Genomic DNA, 18,428 nt, shown 5'->3' with positions numbered 1-18,428 from the left:
TCTAACACCCTGTTTGAGTATGGGAAATGGGTCAGGAAAATATTCTGGCTTATTTCCCTAATAGCCAGGACAGAGGTGGCAAACATGAATGAAGTTTATTTCCATTCTTATCCTTTCTCACTCTTCTGTCAGATATCACTGTGTTTTTTTAGATAGATCTCAGAATCCTCAAAGTGTTCCAAGTAGCTATAACCAATTAGCCAGTATTGGCATGAGATAAAACCTTACTATTCAAAGCTATTCAAGGGGGTTTCACATATTTCTAAGTGTGAGACTCTTATCTACATTTTATTTCTTCCTTACTTCTTTATGAAGTAATCGATCAAGGCCCTGAGGGCAGGAAGTAGGGAGGCCTTCCCACCAAGCCATTCTCAGTAGAGTTCAGAGCAGAAAGGTGTGAGGTGACCAGATGGAATAAAGCGGAGTGTGCATTGGAAAGCCACATGAAATGAACTTGAAATAGGAGGGCGGAGCCAGATTAAACTAGACATGGGCATCTAAAAGCAACAATATTTGAATGTGCAGTCAATGTTCCCAAAGGCTGGCAAGGATATTAGTCAAAGTCCTCAAAAGAAACAACCAGTATGATAGGAGTGTATACATACACACACAGAGGAGTGGAAGTGGGGATTTATTTAAAGGAATTGGCTTAGCCAACTGTGAAAAGTGGCAAGCTCAAAATCTGCAGTGCAGGCTAGTAGGCTGGAAATTCCTCTAGGAGTTGATGTTGCCTTCTTGAATCTGAGGCAGTCTGGAGGCAGAATTCCTTCCTCTTCAGAGGTCCTCAGTCTTTTCTCTCAAGTCCTTCAACTGATTGCATGAGGCCCACACTCATTAGGGAGGGTTCTCTGCTTTACTCAAACTTATTTAAATGGTAATCATGTATAACAGACACACCATAATTGCAACATTGGCTGGTGTTTGACCAAACAATGGGGCACTCACTGTAGCCTAGCCAAGTTGGCAAATTACAATGAACTATCACAGTAGTATGGGTAATATTCAGTGATAGACAAATTTATGCTTTTAAATTTGTATTATACATTTTAATTTTATTTACATAGAACTTTTTGGTTTCAGAGAAATTATTGGTTAGAAAAATATATATTTATTTAAGTAAAACAGTTGATTTACAGAAAATTATTAAATATTGGATAAAGATGGTATATGGATATGGTGAGTATATGAATGTTGTACTGAAATGACTAAGATTAGAGAATTGTAAGCAACAGAGAATTGCTCTACTCTTATTACAAGGAAATGTCATAAGAAAGTAGGGTTTTATGAATATTAATTCTGTTGCCTTGAGCAAAGGCCAGGAGCAAAAAAAATTCATTAACAAAAATTACATTTAAAAATTCATTACTTGCTACAGTAATAAAATAATGCATTTTCTAAGAAGGATGTTTGCCCTAATTTCTGCTGTTACTATTGATTTTTTTTCTAATTGCTTACACTACTTTTTTTTTTTTTTAACAAATAGAAGTTCTAAATGTGTAATCTGAGCAGTTGGACTTTTGATTTATGATTTCTTAAAAAAGATTCTAAATTTAGAAAGTCATACTAGGTTTAAAGTCCTCAATTATGATACATTGTTTGAGCATTTGGAAAAGGATGTTTTAAAAATATGTAACTTCTGTGGATCCAAGATGGCAGTAGAGTAGGTGAAAGTCACACTCACCTCCTCTGAGGACTGCCCTTGAATTTCAAGTAAATTACAGATCAATGAACTTGAAGAACTAACTGAAGACTAGCTGAACAGAAGTATTCTAAGGAACTACAGAAGAAGCCACATGGAGACTGGTGTAAAGGGTAGACACGTGGAAAAGGCTGGCCTCACATCTGTATGTGGTGGTTGAAAATCTGGAGGAATATCTCAATTGCAATGATAGCACCTGAACAGCGAGGGGTATCAACCCCACACCAGGCTTCCCAGCCTGGAGCACCAGAGACAAGAAGAAGCCCATGTAACATCTGACTGTGAAAACCAGCTGGGATTCTGTGCACCATGGAGATAGGGGAGTCTGCTAGAAACCCTCCTAAAAGACAAGCACAGAAATCCTGTTCTTGGCCACTCACACAAGGCTCGAACAGAGAAACTCTGGAGTCATACAGAAATGAACTTTGTTGCTTGGTGCTGAGGAAAAAACTGAAGGGTCAGGGGCCAAGGTCCTGTGCTAGGTCCCCAACCCACAATGCTCACAGATGTAATATTCCCTGGGTCTAACACCCCTAGCTGTTCAGTACCAGCCTGGGGCAGTGTACTAACCTCCTCCTGACTCCCAGTGACCCCACACCGCCAAGCTTGTGCCTTGCAGAAAAGCCTGCTGACTTTATCCAGCTTTGGCCTGTGGTATGCTCTGCCTTGGGGAACTATTAAGGGACTTCACACAAACCCAGGAATTATTGAGACTTGAGCAGATATTGAGCTGTGTGGTTTTAGAGTGGGGGATGTTATCTCCCCTGAAGGGTCTACCCCCCAAAAGGAGACCCTCTAAGACTTGTCCTTCTCACTCCTCGTGGCCTTGCTTTGTTGATCTGGCACCCTGCAGAAAACTCTGTTGCTGTACCCAGCCTAAAGAGGCAGTGCACTCTTTCTTGGAGAGCCGTTTTCAGAGACCCAGACAGACAATGAGTTGTGTGGCTCTGAAGTGGGGGCCATTTTTCCTATCCTGCATGTCATTTTGGACCTGCACCCTTGGAAGAGACCCAATAGCCTCATCTTCCTGACTCCTGGTGCCCTGCATTTCCAAGCTCACAACTTGGGGGAAAAGACTGTGGAATGTGGTCAGCCTCCCACAGCCTCCCCAAAAAACTCAACAGACTTTTTTTAGAGAGCTCTCGAGGAAGTTCAGATAGCCATGGGTGGTGGCAGGGAAGCGAACAAGCAGAAGTGGATCTTGGGCTGCTTTGGGTCTTTTTATTATCTGCTTCTGGGCTTGGAGCTGGTGGAAGCCATCCTAGGTACACAGCTTGATCCTTCCCATGGGCACGCAGTCCCAAGAGAAGGCACCACAAACTTCGTACCAGTTACAGACTGCATCTAACATTGACTTTCACTGGAGTCCCTCCAAAAAGGACTGAGAGTCAACAAAATTAGTGGAAATCTTCAGACAATAATAGAGCATGCTCTAATTTAGCCTCACAAGTGGCACACTCAAAGGGAGATCATGGCAGTCACTGGACTCTGATGCGGCCAACTCTACTTTTTGTAGCCAGCTTGTGCACAGCAGTTTGTACACTGTAGTCAGGGTCAGTCCTCATAGCCAGCTGGCTGGAGGGTCAGCCCTACTCACAAGCAAGCCAATACAAGTCAAGACTCAATTACAACAAGAAGGCTAACATAACCACACAAGAGACATCCTTGGAGCACCTGGCTCAGGTGATCAGGGAGATTGCTTCATGAGCCCTACAAGACACCTACTACACAAGGCCAGGATACCAAGATTGGGAGTAATAGCAGATCTACTGAATATACTAAAACAAATACAAAGGAATAGCCAAAATGAGGGGACAAAGAAACATGCCCCAAATTAAAGAATGGGAAAAATCCCCAGAAAAAGAATGAAATGAGATGGAGGAAACCAAGCTGCCAGATGCAGAGTTAAAAAAAAAAAAAGGTTATACGGATGCTCAAGGAAATCATGGGAAGAATGAATTAACTCAGTGAAAACTTAAAGAAATAGTAAGCCTAAAAAAAGTTACAGAAATCACAAAAAAGATCCAGTCAGAAATGAAGAATGCAATATCTAAAATGAAGAACATGCAAGAAGGAATCCACAGCAGGTGAGATGGAGAGAATCAAATTAGTGATTCAGTAGACAAGATAGCAGAGAAACCCAAGCAGAGCAGAAAAAAAATAAAAAGAATTTTAAAATATGAAAACAGTTTAAGGGACCTCTGGGACAACATCAGGTTTAACAACATCCACATCATACAGTAACGAGAGGAAGAAGAGAGACAGAAAGATACTGAGAAGCTATTTGAAGAAATATGGCTGAAAGTTCCATAACCTGATGAAGGAAAAAGATATCTGTCCAGGAAGCCCAGAGAGTCTCATATAAGATGAACCAAGAGAACCACAGAAAGACACTTCATCATTAGAATGTCAAAGGTTAAAGGCAAAGACAGAATCTTAAATAAAAGAGCAAGAGAAAGACAGTTACCTATAAGGGAGCTCCCATAAGATTATCAGGTGATTTCTCGACAAAAACATTTCAGACCAGAGGGCTTGGCACAAAATGTTCAAAAAAATTAAAAGCAAAGACCTAAAGCCAAAATTACTTTACCCAACAAGGATATCATTTAAAATTGAAGGTAAAAAAAGGACTTTTCCAGACAAGAGAAAGGTAAATCAGTTAATTACTACCAAACCAGTATTACAAGAAATGTTAAAGGGTTTCTTTAAGAAGGAGAAAGAAACAAAAAGAAAGCATAATTATGAAGAATAAAATTGAATACATACCTTCCAATAATCACTTTAATTTCTTCAATCCAAAGATATAAGGTAGCTGAATGGATAAGAAAATAAGAGGTGCATGAAGCAGGATTTCTGGTCAAGATGGTGATATAGGCAGACGTGGCTCCCCTCTTTGCACAACCACAACAAAATTACAACTAAGATATAGAACAGCCATCACTCAGAACTGACAGAAATTGAGTTAAATGGAAGTCTGACAACTATGGAATTAAAGAAATCACATCCATCCACACTGGCAGGAGGAGTGAAGATGTGAAACAGGCTGTCCCATATCCATGTGAGGTGGATAAAAATTCAGGAGGGATATTTCAGCAGTGAGGAGTCCCAGCCCCATACCAGGCCCTCCATCCTAGGGTTCCAGTGCCAGGAAGATAAATCCCCACAACTTCAGGCTGCAAAAACCAGCAGAGATTGAGTCAGTGGAAGAATTTTCTGGATCCCCAAGCAGTTCCTCTTAAAGAACCCACACGTGGACTCACCTACTCAGACTCACTACCTTTATGCTCTGGCACCAGGATGGTGGCTTGAGGGACAGCAGTGGTGTGCAGAGGGAGCAGAGGTGCTGAGGTATCTGGCATTAAGGTGAGCAGAGGCCATTGTATCTCTTCTGGGCCCCCACAGAACTGGCAGACAGATGCCATACCTAAAATCCAATCTACTTGGCTAACACTGTTTGACCTGCCTTGGAGATCTCCAGAGACTCTGTCCCACCCAATTAATGGGCCCATCTAAGCAGTTTTTCCATATGAATGGCTGGTCTTGGCTTATGCTTCAGAACTTCCTAAATCCTCTCAAATAAGCAACAGCTGACCTCATTGAGCCCCAGACCCAGCACTAGCAGCCTAGATTCACATCTTGGCTTCATCTGGAAATATCTAAGCCCAGCACAAGTAGCAGCCATCTGAGATTGCTTTATAATTCAGGCAGGGTGGCCCCAGGCAAAACACAGTTGGGGACTGATCTTGGCCTGCACCACCTGGGAGACTCCAAAGCCAGTGCACCCAGTAGACAGCTACAGGCCACATGGGAGCACCACCACCCTGCCTTTGCATAGCAGATCCTCCAAGGAGGGCAGAGGTTGGTGGTAAGTGGTCACAGCCAATCCTTGTAGCTGACTTGCCTAAGTAAATCCCTCCTATTGACCTGCCAACAGCAACCAAGTCTCAACTACAAGAGGAGGGTGCACTCAGATCACATGAAGGATAAACCTTGAGTATACAGTTTGGGTGATAAGGGAGGCTGTGCCACTGGACTGTACAGGACACCTACTACACTAGGCAACACTACCAAGACACAGAGTCAAAGCAGCTCTACCTTATACATAGAAACAAACAGAGGGAGCCTGCCAAAATGAGGAAACAAAGAAACATGACCCAAAAGAAAGAACAGATTCAAAGGTCCAGAAAATGAGCTAAAGAAAATGGAGATAAGCAATCTAACAGAAGCTGAGTTCAAAACACTGGTTATAGGGATGCTTACGGAACTGAATGATGACCTTAATAGCATAAAGAGGATCAAACAAAGTCAGAAGTCAGAAACAAAGGCTACACTAATTGAAATAAAGAAAAATTTACAGGAACACTACAGTAGAGTGGGTGAAGCTGATTATCAAAGCAATGATTTGGAACATAAGGAAGCAAAAAACAATCAATCAGAACAACAAGAAGAAAAGAGAATCCAAAAAAGTGAAGATAGTATAAACAGCCTGTGGGACAACTTTAAGCAATCCAACATTCGCTTTATAGGAATGCCAGAAGGAGAAGAGAAAGAGCAAGAAATTGGAAATTTTTTTTAAGAAATAATGAAAGAAAGCTTCCCTAATTTGCTGAAAGAAGTAGACATACAAGTCCAAGAAGCACAGAGAGTCCCAAATAAGCTAGATGTGAAGAGGTGCACTCTGAGACATATCATAATTAACAAGCCAAAGTTTAAAGATACAGATGGGAGGGTGGGTGTGGGAGAATGGGTGAGAGGTGAGGGGATTAAGAAGTCCTAATAGGTACAGAATAGCCATAAGTATGAAAAGTACGGTATAGGAAAGGGAGTAACCAGAGACCTTACATACATGACCTCGGGTCATGAACAAGAGTGGAGGGACTGCCTGAGGGAGGAGGGGAGCAAAAGGAGAAAAATCAGGACAACTGTAATAGCATAACCAGCAAAATATAATTAGAAAAATTAATTATATATATTTACATATATAATTATATATAAATACATACTGTCTATAGGAGACCCACTTCAGATAAAAACATATAGACTGAAAGTAAATGGATGAAATAATATACCTTATGTAAATAGAAACAAAAAAGCTGGGGTAGCAATGTGTACATATGACAAAAATAGACTTTGAAACAAAGGCTTTAGTAAGAAATAAAAAAAGACAGTGCATACTGATAAAGATATCAATCCAACAAGAGGATATAACATTTGAAAACATTTGTGCACCCAACATAGGAGTATGTAAATATAGAAAGCAAATATTGATGTACGTAAAGGGAGAGATCAACAGCAATACAGTCATTGTAGGGGACTCTAACAATCCATTAACATGAGTGGATAGTTCTTCCAGACAGAAAATCAGCAAGAAAACATTGGTCTTAAATGATGCAGTAGAGCAGATGGATTTAATTTTTAGAGCATTTCATAGCAAAGCAGCAGAATACACATTTTTTTCAAGTGCACATGAAACATTATCCAGGATAGATCACATGTAATGGCACAAAACAAGTCTCAATAAATTTAAGAAGGTTGAAACTGTATCATGCATCTTTTCTGACCACAATTGTATGAAACTAAAAATCAATTATGAATAAAAAATTGAAAAACACATAAACACATGGAGGTTAAATATTATGTTACTAAACAATAAATGGGCATCAAGGAAGAAATTAAAAGACTCCTTGAGACAAATAAAAATAAAAACACAACAACACAAAAATCAATAGAATGTAGCAAAAGTAGTTATAAGAGGCAAATTCATTGCAATACTGGCCTACTTCAAGAAAAAAGGAAAATATCAGACTTTCAGCCAAGATGGAGCCATAAGTAGATACACTTTGCCTTTTTGAACAACCAAAAGAAGGACAACAAATTTAAAAACAAAAATAAGCAGAACTGCCAGGAAATTGAACTGTGTAGAAGTGCGACAACCAAAGAGTTAAAGAAGAAACATTCATCCAGACAAGTAGGAGGGGCAGAGACAGGCAGCCAGGGCAGAGAGGATGTGCAGCACTGTGGAGGCTGGAGGACTGGGTGGGTGAGGTGGTGGCTGGCAGACCTCGCGGTCCCACGTTTACATGTGGATAAACTGGAGGAACAGCTGGGGAGCAAGACAGATTATACAACCCATGGTTCCAGGGTGGGAAAAGAAAGCCTCAAAACCTCTGGAGGTAAAAATCTGTGGGGGTTGAGGTGGCAGAAGAAACTCCCACCTTCACAAAAGAATCCATTGGAGAGACTCACAGGGTCCTAGAACATACACAAACCTAGTCACCTGGGAATCAGCACTAGAAGAGCCTAATTTGCTTGTGGGTAGCAGGGGAAATGACTGAAAGCCAGCCAAGAGCCGAGCAAGCATCATTGTTCCCTCTCTGACCCCTTCCCCACAGACAGCATCACAACTCAGTGACCTGGGTTGCCCCACCCTGGCGAATACCTAAGGCTCCGCCCCTTCCAACTTAACAGGCATGCTGAGACAAAGAAATATAGCCCAAATGAAAGAACAGATCAAAGCTCCAAAAATAGAACTAAGCAATGAACTGACAGCCAACCTATCAGATGCACAGTTTAAAACTGGTAGTCTGGATGCTCACTGAATTGGTTGAGTATGGTTGCAAAATGGAGGGAAAAGTGAAGGCTATGCAAAGTGAAATAAAGAAAAATATACAGGGAACCAACAGTAAATGAAGGAAACCAGGACTCAAATCAAGGATTGGGAGCAGAAGGAAGAGATAAACAGTCAACAAGAACAAAATGAAGAAACAAGAATTCAAAAAAATGAGGAGAGGCTCAGGAACATCTGAGACAACTTTAAACGTTCCAACATCCAAATCATAGGGGTGCCACCAGGAGAAGAGGAAAAGACATCAAAAACTTATTTGAAAAAATAATGAAGGAGAACTTCCCCAATGTTGCCAAGGAAATAGACTTTCAGGAGATGTAGGAAGCTCAGGGAGTACCAAAGAAGTTGGATCCAAGGAAACACACACCAAGGAACATCATAATTAAGTTACCCAAGATTAAAGATAAGGAGAGAATCTTAAAAGGAGCAAGAGGAAAGGAGATAGTTACCTACAAAGGAGTTCCCATAAGACTATCAGCTGACTTCTCAAAAGAAACCTTGTAGGCAAGAAGGGGCTGGCAAGAAGTTTTAGTCATGAAAAACAAGCACCTACATCCCAGATTACTCTATCCAGCCAAGCTATCCTTTAAAATGTAATGACAGATCAAGTGCTTCCCAGGTAAGTTCAAGTTAAAGGAGATCATCATTACCAAGCCCCTATTATATGAAATGTTAAAGGGACTTAGAAAAAGAAGACCAAAAACTATGTACAGTAAAACAGAGGGAGAGGGAGGGGAAAGAATGGGGGAAAAGGTATAGGGAATAAGCAGCATAAATAGTAGGTACAAAATAGGCAGGGGGAGGGTAAGAATAGTATAGGAAATGGAGAAGGCAAAGAACTTATATGTACAACCCAGGGACAGGAACTAAGTGGGGGAGTGAGGGGGAATTCTGGGAGGAGTTGGGTAGTGCAGGTTGGAGGGGAATAAAGGAGAGGGGGGAAAAAAAAGGAAAAATTGTAATGGTATAATCAACAAAATATATATTTTAAAGAACAGAAACTTAGGGAAAAAAAGAATATTATTATAGGAGGTTCAACTAACTAGGAACACAGTCTAGTGATGGCAAGGTACACGCTATGTATAGCTCAAACTTAAACAAGACTTTATCCCCTGAAAATTCTCTTAAGTCTTAGGGACCTTATGATTTGTAAATCATCATCAGCCTTCCCCAAAACGTTGTAAAAATACAATAAAACCTGTTAGTCCAGTGGTTTGTATCTGCAAAAGCAATAATTCAACAATTTTTTGTTTCAAAAATTTTCTCATTGCCCTGATAGCTGTGGCTTAGTTGGTTGGGTATCATTCCGCAAAGCAAAAGATCACTGTTTTGATTCTTGGTCAAGGCACGTGCCTAGATTGTGGGTTTGGTTCCCACTTGGGGCATGATAGATGCTTCTCTTCCTCTCTTTTCACTCTCTTCTCCTATCTCTAAAAATAAATAAATAAATTTTAAAAGTTCCTCATTGACTTATGACTCATGGTCTATTTTTTTTTCAAAAATTTTATTTTTCAAATGACCAATTTTTGGTTTTGCTGAGTCTCTATTTTACTTTTTAAATTTCATTGATTTTTCCATATTATTTTCTTCTATTTTCTTTGGGTTTATTGTGCTAATTTTTATTAAGTAATTAACTTATTAATTTTCTTTTAGCCTTTCTTCTTAATATAAACATTGAAGGCCACACATTTCCCACTTGGGACTTTCCAAGCAGAATCTAACAATGTTTTATTTATTTAGGTATAATTTGTATTCAATAAAATGCACAAATCTCAAAAAAAAAAGAAACAAGGAAAATATCAAATAAACAATCTAACCTTACACCTAAAGTACAGTAAAGAAAGTAAAGAAAAAGTACAACAAACAAATTCCCAAAGTGAGAACAGGAAACAAAGACCAGGGCTGAGAAATATGAAAGTAGTCTAAAAAACAAATTGCTGCTTATTTGAAAAGATAAACAAGATTGATGAACTTTTAACCAGACTCATTTAAAAAAAAAGGGAGAACTCAAATAAATAAGAAATAAAACAGGAGAAGTTACAACTTACACCATAGAAATATAAATGATTATAAAGAAATATCATCAAACACCATATGCCAAAAACTTGGACAGTCTTGAAGAAATGAGTAAATTCCTACAAACATACAGTGCTCCATGACTAATCAAAATAAACAGAAAATAAGACCAGATTGATTAAAACCAATCAAATCAAAGCCGCAGACAAAAAAAAATTCCGGCAAACAAAAGTCCTTGATCAGACATCACAGACAAATTTTACCAAACAGTCAAATAAGAACTAACAGTTATCTTCCTCAAACTATTCCAAAAATTTCAAGAGCAGAAAAGACTACTCACATGCTCACTTTATAAGGCCAGCATTTTCCTAATTCCAAAGCCAGGTAAAGATACTACAAAGAAAGAAAATTATAGACCAATATCCATGCTAAACATGAATGAAAATGTCCTAAACAAAATACCAGCAAACCAAATTCAGAAATACATGAAAAAACCCATACGCCATGTTTATTCTGGGGATGCAAGGTGAGTAGAACATCTACAAATCAATTAATGTGATACATCACATAAACAAAATGAAGGATAAAAATCATATAAAAATGTCAATAGGTGTAGAAAAAGCATTTGACAAAATTCAGTAATCCAGTTATGATAAAAACTCTTAGCAAAGTGGAAATATAGGGAACATACCTCAATATAATAAAGGCCATATATGACAAACCCATAGCAAGCATCATACTCAATGGAGAAAAACTAAAAACATTTCCCTTAAGATTGGGAACAAGACAGGGATGTACACTTTCACCACTCTCTTCAATATAGTACTGGAAGTACATCCACAACAATCAGACAAGAGAAACAAATAAGGGCATTCAAACTGGGAATGAAGAAGTAAAAGTATCATTTTGTGCAGATGACATGATTCTGTCTATAGAAGACCCTAAAGACTCTGCCAGAAAAACTAGTAGAAACAATAAACAAGGACTTCCATTCAAGATGGCAATGTAGGCAGACATGGCTTGCCTCTTTGCACATCCACATCAAAATGACAAATAAAATATAGAACAACTATCACTCAGGAACATCAGAAATTGAGTTGACTGGAAGTCTGACAGCTACAAAATTGAGTCAAATGGACGTCTGACAACTACAGAATTGAAGAAACCACATCCATCCAGACTGGTAGGAGGGGCAAAGATGCAGAACCATATGGATAAAAATTCGGGAGGGATATCTCAGGAGCAAAGAGTCCCAGACCCACACCAGGCCCCCCAGTCCAGGATTCCAGTGCTGGGAAGATAAGTCCCCACAACTTCTGGCTGTGAAAACTAGTGGGGATTGAGTCAGTGGAAGAGGCTGCTGGAGCCCTAAGCAGTTCCTCTTGGGGAATACACACATGGACTCACCTACTCAGACTTGCTTCCTCTGAGCTCCAGCACCAGGGTGGCAGTTTGAAGGGCACCAGTGGTATATAGGGAGAGATTGAAGTGTCTGGAAATGGGGTGAGCAGAGGCCATTGTCCCTTTGCTGAGCCCTCCCCCAACAGGGCCGGTAGGCTGGTACCATATCTGAGACTCCATCAAACTGCCTAACACTGTGTGACCTACCTTGGAGGTCCACAGAAGCTCCCCCTACCTAACTTACAGGCCCACCCAAGCTGCTTTTCCATAAGAATGACTGGTCTTAGCTCCTAAATCCTATGAAAGAAGCAACAGCTGGCTTCAGTGAGCCCTAGAGGGAACCAGATTGGCGTCACAGCTTGGCTTCACCCAGCAATCTCTAAGCCCAGCACAAGTAGCGGCCACCTCAGATTGCCTTACAGCTCAGGCAGGCTGCCCCAGGCAAAACACAGGTGGGGGCTTACCTTGGCCTGCACCACCTGGGATATCCCAGAGCCAATCCATCCATTGGACAGCTACAGACCACGTCAGAGCACCACCACCATGCCCCTGCACAGTGGTTCCTCCAGGGAGGGCAGAGGTTTGGTGGCCAGTGGTCACAGTCAGTCCTTGCGGGTGACTGACCGGGGTAGATCCCTCGCACTGATTAGCCAACAGCAACCAAGGCTCAACTACAAGAGGAGGGTGTACTTAGCCCACACATTGAGTACCCACCTTGAGAGATAGTGGATGCTGTGCCACTGGACTCTGCAGGACACCTACTTCATTGGGTTGCATTAGCAAGACATGGGTTCAAAGCAGCTCTACCTAATACATAGAAACAAATACAGGGAAGCTGCCAAAATGAGACAAAGAAACATCAAATGAAAGAACAGATAAAAACTCCAGAAAAAGAGCTAAACAAAATGGAGATAAGCCATCTACCAGATACAGAGTTCAAAACAGTGTTTATAAGGATACTCAAGGAACTTAGTGAGGACCTCAGCAGCATAAAAAAGACCCAGTTAGAAACAAAGGACACACTAATTGAAATAAAGAACTATTTACAGGGAAACAATAGCAAATGGATGAAGCTGAGAATCAAATCAGTGATTTGGAACATAAGGAACCAAAAAACAACCATGCAGAACAAGAAGAAAAAAGAATCCACAAAAAATGAGGATAGTATAAACAGACTCTGAGACGATTTTAAGAGGTCCAACATTCACCTCATAGGTGTGCCAGAAGCAATAAAGAAAGAGCAAGAAATTGGAAATCTATCTGAAAAAGTAGTGAATGAAAACTTCTCTAGTTTTTTTAAAAAAACAGACATGCAAGTCCAGGAAGCACAGAGTCCCTATTACAATGGATGCAAAGAGGCCTACTCCAAGACACAAGATTATTAAAATGCCGAAGGTTAAAGACTCTTAAAAGCAATAGAAAAGATGGTAGTTACTGGAAGGTAGCCAGATGGGAAGGGAGAGGGGGAGAATGGGTAAAGAGGTGAGGGGATTAAGAAGTACAAATAGATAGATACAGAATAGCCATGGGGATGTAAAGTACCGTGTAGGAAACAGAATAGCCAAAGAACTTATATGCATGACCCATGGACATAAACAGTGATGGGACTGCCTGAGGGAGTGGGTGGTGCTGGGTGGAGGGGAGAAAAACAGGGAAAAATTAGGACAACTATAATAGCATAATCAATAATATATTTTTTTAAAAGAAACAATAAACAAATATAGTAAAGTTGCAGAATATGAAGTCAATGTACAAAAATCCACTGCTTTCTTGTATACCAACAATAAAATTTCAGAATAAGAAATGAAAAAAACTTGCATTTGCAACCTAAAGAATAAAATATTTAGGAATAATTTTAATGAAGGATGTGAAGGACCTATATACTGAAAACTACAATGCATTATCTAAAGAGATTGAAAAAGACTAAATGAAATGGAAACATAGTCCATGTTAATGGGTTGGAAGAATCAATATAGTTAAAATGGCCACATTACTTAAAGCAACATACAGATTTAATGCAATCCCTGTGAAAATCCCAATGTCCTTTTTTGAAATTTATTTTTATTTTTGGAGAGAAAGGAAAGGAGAGAGGAGGAAAGGAAGAGAAATACTGATGTGTGAGAGAAACATTGATTAATTGCGTCTTGCTTTCTTTCAACCTGGGACCTGGCCTGCAACACAGACATGTGCCCTGACTGGGAATTGAACTGGCAACCCTTTCGGTTTGTGGAATGATGTGTAAACCATTGAGACACAGCAACCAGTACCCCAATGTCAGTTTTTAAGGAAATAGAACAAAAAATCATTTGATTGATATGGAATCACAAAAGACCCAAAAGAGCCAAAGCAATCCTCAGAAAAAAGAAAAAAGCTGTAGGGATCACACGACTTGACTTCAAATTATACGACAGGGCTACAATAATCAAAACAGCATGGTATTGGAAGAAAAACAGACTCAGACCCATGGAATAGAATTGAGAGCCCAGAAATAAAACCACATGTATATGACCAAATGATTTTTGTAAAAGGAGCCAAAAAACACACAATGGAGAAAACAAAACCTCTTCAATAAATGGTGCTTGAAAAATTGGAAAGCCACATGCCAAAGAATGTTCCCATGAACAAAATTGATTCAAAATGAATCAAGACCTAAATATAAGATCTGAAACAATAAAATAAATAGAATAAAACATAGTTATTAAACTTATAGACCTTTATCATAGAGAACATTTTATGAATTTGACCCCAAAGACAAGGGAAGTAAAGGGAAATAAATGAGATTATATGCAAAAGCTTCTGCACAGCAAAAGAAACTGACAACAAAACAAAAAGGCACCCAATGGATTGGGAGATGATATTTGCAAAGAACAGCCAAGGGTTAACATCTGTGATCACATTATTCTGGTACAATTATTCTAGAGCTTTTGGAAAATACTCCTCCTTGGGGACAATATAACCAAGTGCAGTCTGAAACCTGAGGCCAGACTTCTGTGTGGTGATGTACCCCAATTGAGAAGATGTCATGGAGTTATGGGGGTCTCACGCTAACAAATGTCATCTTTGGAATGTTCTGGGGAGAGCTTTATTACAAAACCCAGGGGTTAGATGTGTGTAAATTATGTGAGATGTATTCCTGGAGAGGTCATATTTTAAACTTTTATTATTCATTTATCACTTACTAAAACAATAAATATTTGATATTCAACATTCATAAAACTAAATAAATATAAAATCACTTTTAAGTTCTATATCCAAGTTTATGTAAGTAAAAATATTTTATAGGAAACACGGATTTGATGACATACATGTTCCTGAGTATAACTGTATGGGCACAAGCAAATTCCAGGCAGCATTTCAGACTTTCAAGGCAGTGGACCTGGTGATCCAAATCAAGGTCTCTAAATATTAGAGGGGGAGGGACTCAGGTAATTATGGGGTTGCACATGGAACAAACAGAACATTTCGTTAAGGTAAATATATATGATGTAACGTGGGTTGGAAAATAACATGACAGGGTAGAGCAGTGGGACCTAGAGTGCCAAGATGGGTGGAGGGACCTTCTGGGCTGGTGGGTGGGGGGAAGGACCAGTGACACACTCTCTTGGAGGTGTGCCCTCCCCCACCCTCAGAAACCTTTTGTGACTCATCAATGCTCTGTGAGGATAACTGCAATAAAGTCAGGAGTCTGCACTCTCAGAGCCCAGTTGCCTCAGGCAGCTTTGCCATTCAGAAAATGACAATCAGCCAGGTTCTGAATAGCCTCTTAGAGCTTTATCTGAGCTTCTGCTCAGAATCTTTAGATTGTAACTGCACCCTATTTTACATCTTTGTGTTGTGGTTGCTCTTCCTCTTCTTGTATTTCCTCGTGAAAATACCAATCTTCTGGGAAAGTGAACATACACAAAAGGTAAAGAACCCTGGGAGAGCCCCAAAATAGATTCTTTATTGTTGTTTCCATTTCTAGTCCCACATTTATAAATGAGTTTAGTGGTCTCAAAGAGACCTAAAATGGCATGCCTGAGGAGAAACTAGAACATCATTCTTCTAGGGGAAGAGACCAGGCAGGGATAGAGGTTCAGGGACAACTCAGGTTACTATCTGAAGCTCCCACACCACCTGGGTGTGGTGGAGGGTTCCTGAATAAAATCCCAAACAGTGATTTTTTGGCCCTGGTTTGGGTTATTTTGAGCTTGGGGTCTCTGCAAGAGATCAGAGTTCCATTGCTCTTCACCATGAGTGACATTCTCATGTCAAGAATAAGTGTACCAAGCTTTCCTTTGTGTTGGGCTGATCAGGAGAGCAGTGCTGAGCTTCTGAGAACCTCTGAGCAGAGGCTGGAGCCTGAGCTCTGTTCCAGGTTACAGAGTCCTATCTGAGGGAGCAGAGTTAATGTAGACCTCAGATTCTCTGCCCTCCTTAAGTAGAGGACTTCTGACTGAGAATACCAAATGTGAATCTCATAGACACAGTCCTTCTTTCAGTTTTTCAAAGAAAAAAACACTGAAAACATTTTAAATCTTTAAAAATTGATATAAAGAAGGACACAAAATCCGTTAATTAGTCATATAATACTTGGGGAATTAATGTCTGAGTTTCCTAGGGAGAGGAATCACAGAAATGACTCCCAACCTCTCTTCTTTTCTTTCGTTCTCAGCATCAGGGCAGAGCCAAGAGGAGAAGGAAAGGTGGGACACTAAAAAGTAAGGTTCTGCCTATTCCACCTGAGTTTCCCAGGGGTGACCCTTTCTCTCCTTTCAATGAGGTACCAGGCCCATGATCTTTATGTCACTTGCTAGACACAGTTCCTCTCAGAAAAAAAGAGCCTTCAGAGGAGAGGCTCATGGGAAGACAGTCAGAACTTAAAACCTCAGATTCCCTGCTCTGCTGTCCCTGGGTATGAAGCAGTGATGGACCTGGGCAGTGGGTGTTGCCCAGTAGATGTTGAGACTCAGAACTTGTGTCTCCTGACTTTGTGAAGGTAGTTTGACTTTGTGTTGATCAGATTGCTCTTTGATGTAACTACTGACCTCTCTGCTTCAGAGTGGTTTTCAGCAACAAATGAGATAATATGTTAAAATAGTTTATAAATGAAGCAACAAGGGAACCATTTTAACATTATCATTTGACCATTTGACTTCATCCACTGACTCTTGGGTTCTCAGAATCTGATATGCCAATGGTCTCCCATAAAGGGACTCCTCTGTAATACCTGTGCTTCTGCCTTCATCCCATATAACTTACTCTCCTTGTTTCCCAGGTTGGAGATACTACCAGGGGGAAGAAGAGGAGAAAAAGACACTGATTTCTATGTTTAAAAGGTGACTTGCCTTTCCCACTTTTTCCTGATACTCTTTAGCATGTCCTATGCAATTCCAGGGATTTAGTGCAGCCTTCCATAGTCATGGGAATGGGTTGCCATAGGAATGGGGATGTGAAGGAAAGCTCTGGGGTGAGTGCTGTTGAATGCATTGTAATGCATTGTGAAGTCATGAATGTGTGGCAATGTGAAGAGGCAGCAGGCTTCAGGTGGTCCCACCCCCATAGGCAAGTAGGTCCTCCTTTCCTTGGTCTGGTATTAGATGCATCTTTGTACCTCCTGTTTCCTGCAGCCCCCTTGGCCAGCATCATGATTCCGCCCTCTTCCGTCAGCTGTTATGCCCAGACCCCTCCTGTGAGGTGTGTAATAACGCAACTGCTGAGATTGATCAGCTGCTGTTCTCATTGGCCCTGGAAGATGATGCTGTCTCTGTTTCCCCTCTGGCTTCCAAAGCTCCTGTGACTGAGCCATCATTCTCAACAGTCTCTCCAGGAGACCTAATTCCACTTTCTTTGCCTGAGCCTTTCCCACCAGCCCCCTCCAAACTCTCCCCTGGCCCAATGTCTCAATTAGGTGATTTTCCATCACCATCACCACCGGTTCAGTCTCTGCCAGCAAAATTCCCAGTGGACCATTCCCCACCCCAGCCCCTTGACCTTCCCTCTCTCCCACCACATGATAGTCAGAGTGTGGATACTCCTCTGACCCTGAATACCATCTTTCTTGACCCCTCCATTACCCAAGACATCAACACTTTACCAGATTTGGCCCAGACAGTGAATCCCACAGGATCAGTCAGTTATAATCAGATACCACCAACCTCATCTGTTTCACCACCACCAGAATGCACTTTAACTGTGACTCAACCTAAGCCTGTTCTGGAGAACTCATCTCCAGGCAGCGCTGGTACATTGCCCACTCATGTCTCGCAAGGCACTGACCATCCAAGACTGTCAACTTCAGACTTTTTCTGTCTGAAAGATCGTGCAAAAGACTCATTGCTTTCCACCTTGTCTTCAGATAAGGATGTGGGGTATGACTCTGAGAAAGAGCTGTTCAGTTACATGATGAGTCTGTTAGGGCAGAGTGTAAGTCAGAGAAAACTAGAAAATGCACTGAAAGTACATTTAAGCAAGAAGTTTGAGGAAATCAATGAGAATCGGGTCCCTGCAACTGTGCATAATTCATGGCACACTATCAAGCAGTTTCTGTGAAATCCCACGCTGAAATAAAACAGAGGAGTTTGCCACCATCAGTGGTTGGGGACTACTGCCTGAATACATCCCAGGAGCTTTCCTTCCTTGAGTCCAGTGCACAGCAGATGCTCGAAGCCCGTATTACTAAGTTTCTATGAGGATGTTGTGGGGCCT

Source organism: Pteronotus mesoamericanus, unplaced genomic scaffold (assembly GCF_021234165.1).
Source record: "Pteronotus mesoamericanus isolate MK-2021 breed Mesoamerican mustached bat unplaced genomic scaffold, CSHL_Meso_final contig_73, whole genome shotgun sequence".
NCBI classification, from domain to species: Eukaryota; Metazoa; Chordata; class Mammalia; order Chiroptera; family Mormoopidae; genus Pteronotus; species Pteronotus mesoamericanus.
This window is presented reverse-complemented; position numbering follows the sequence as displayed.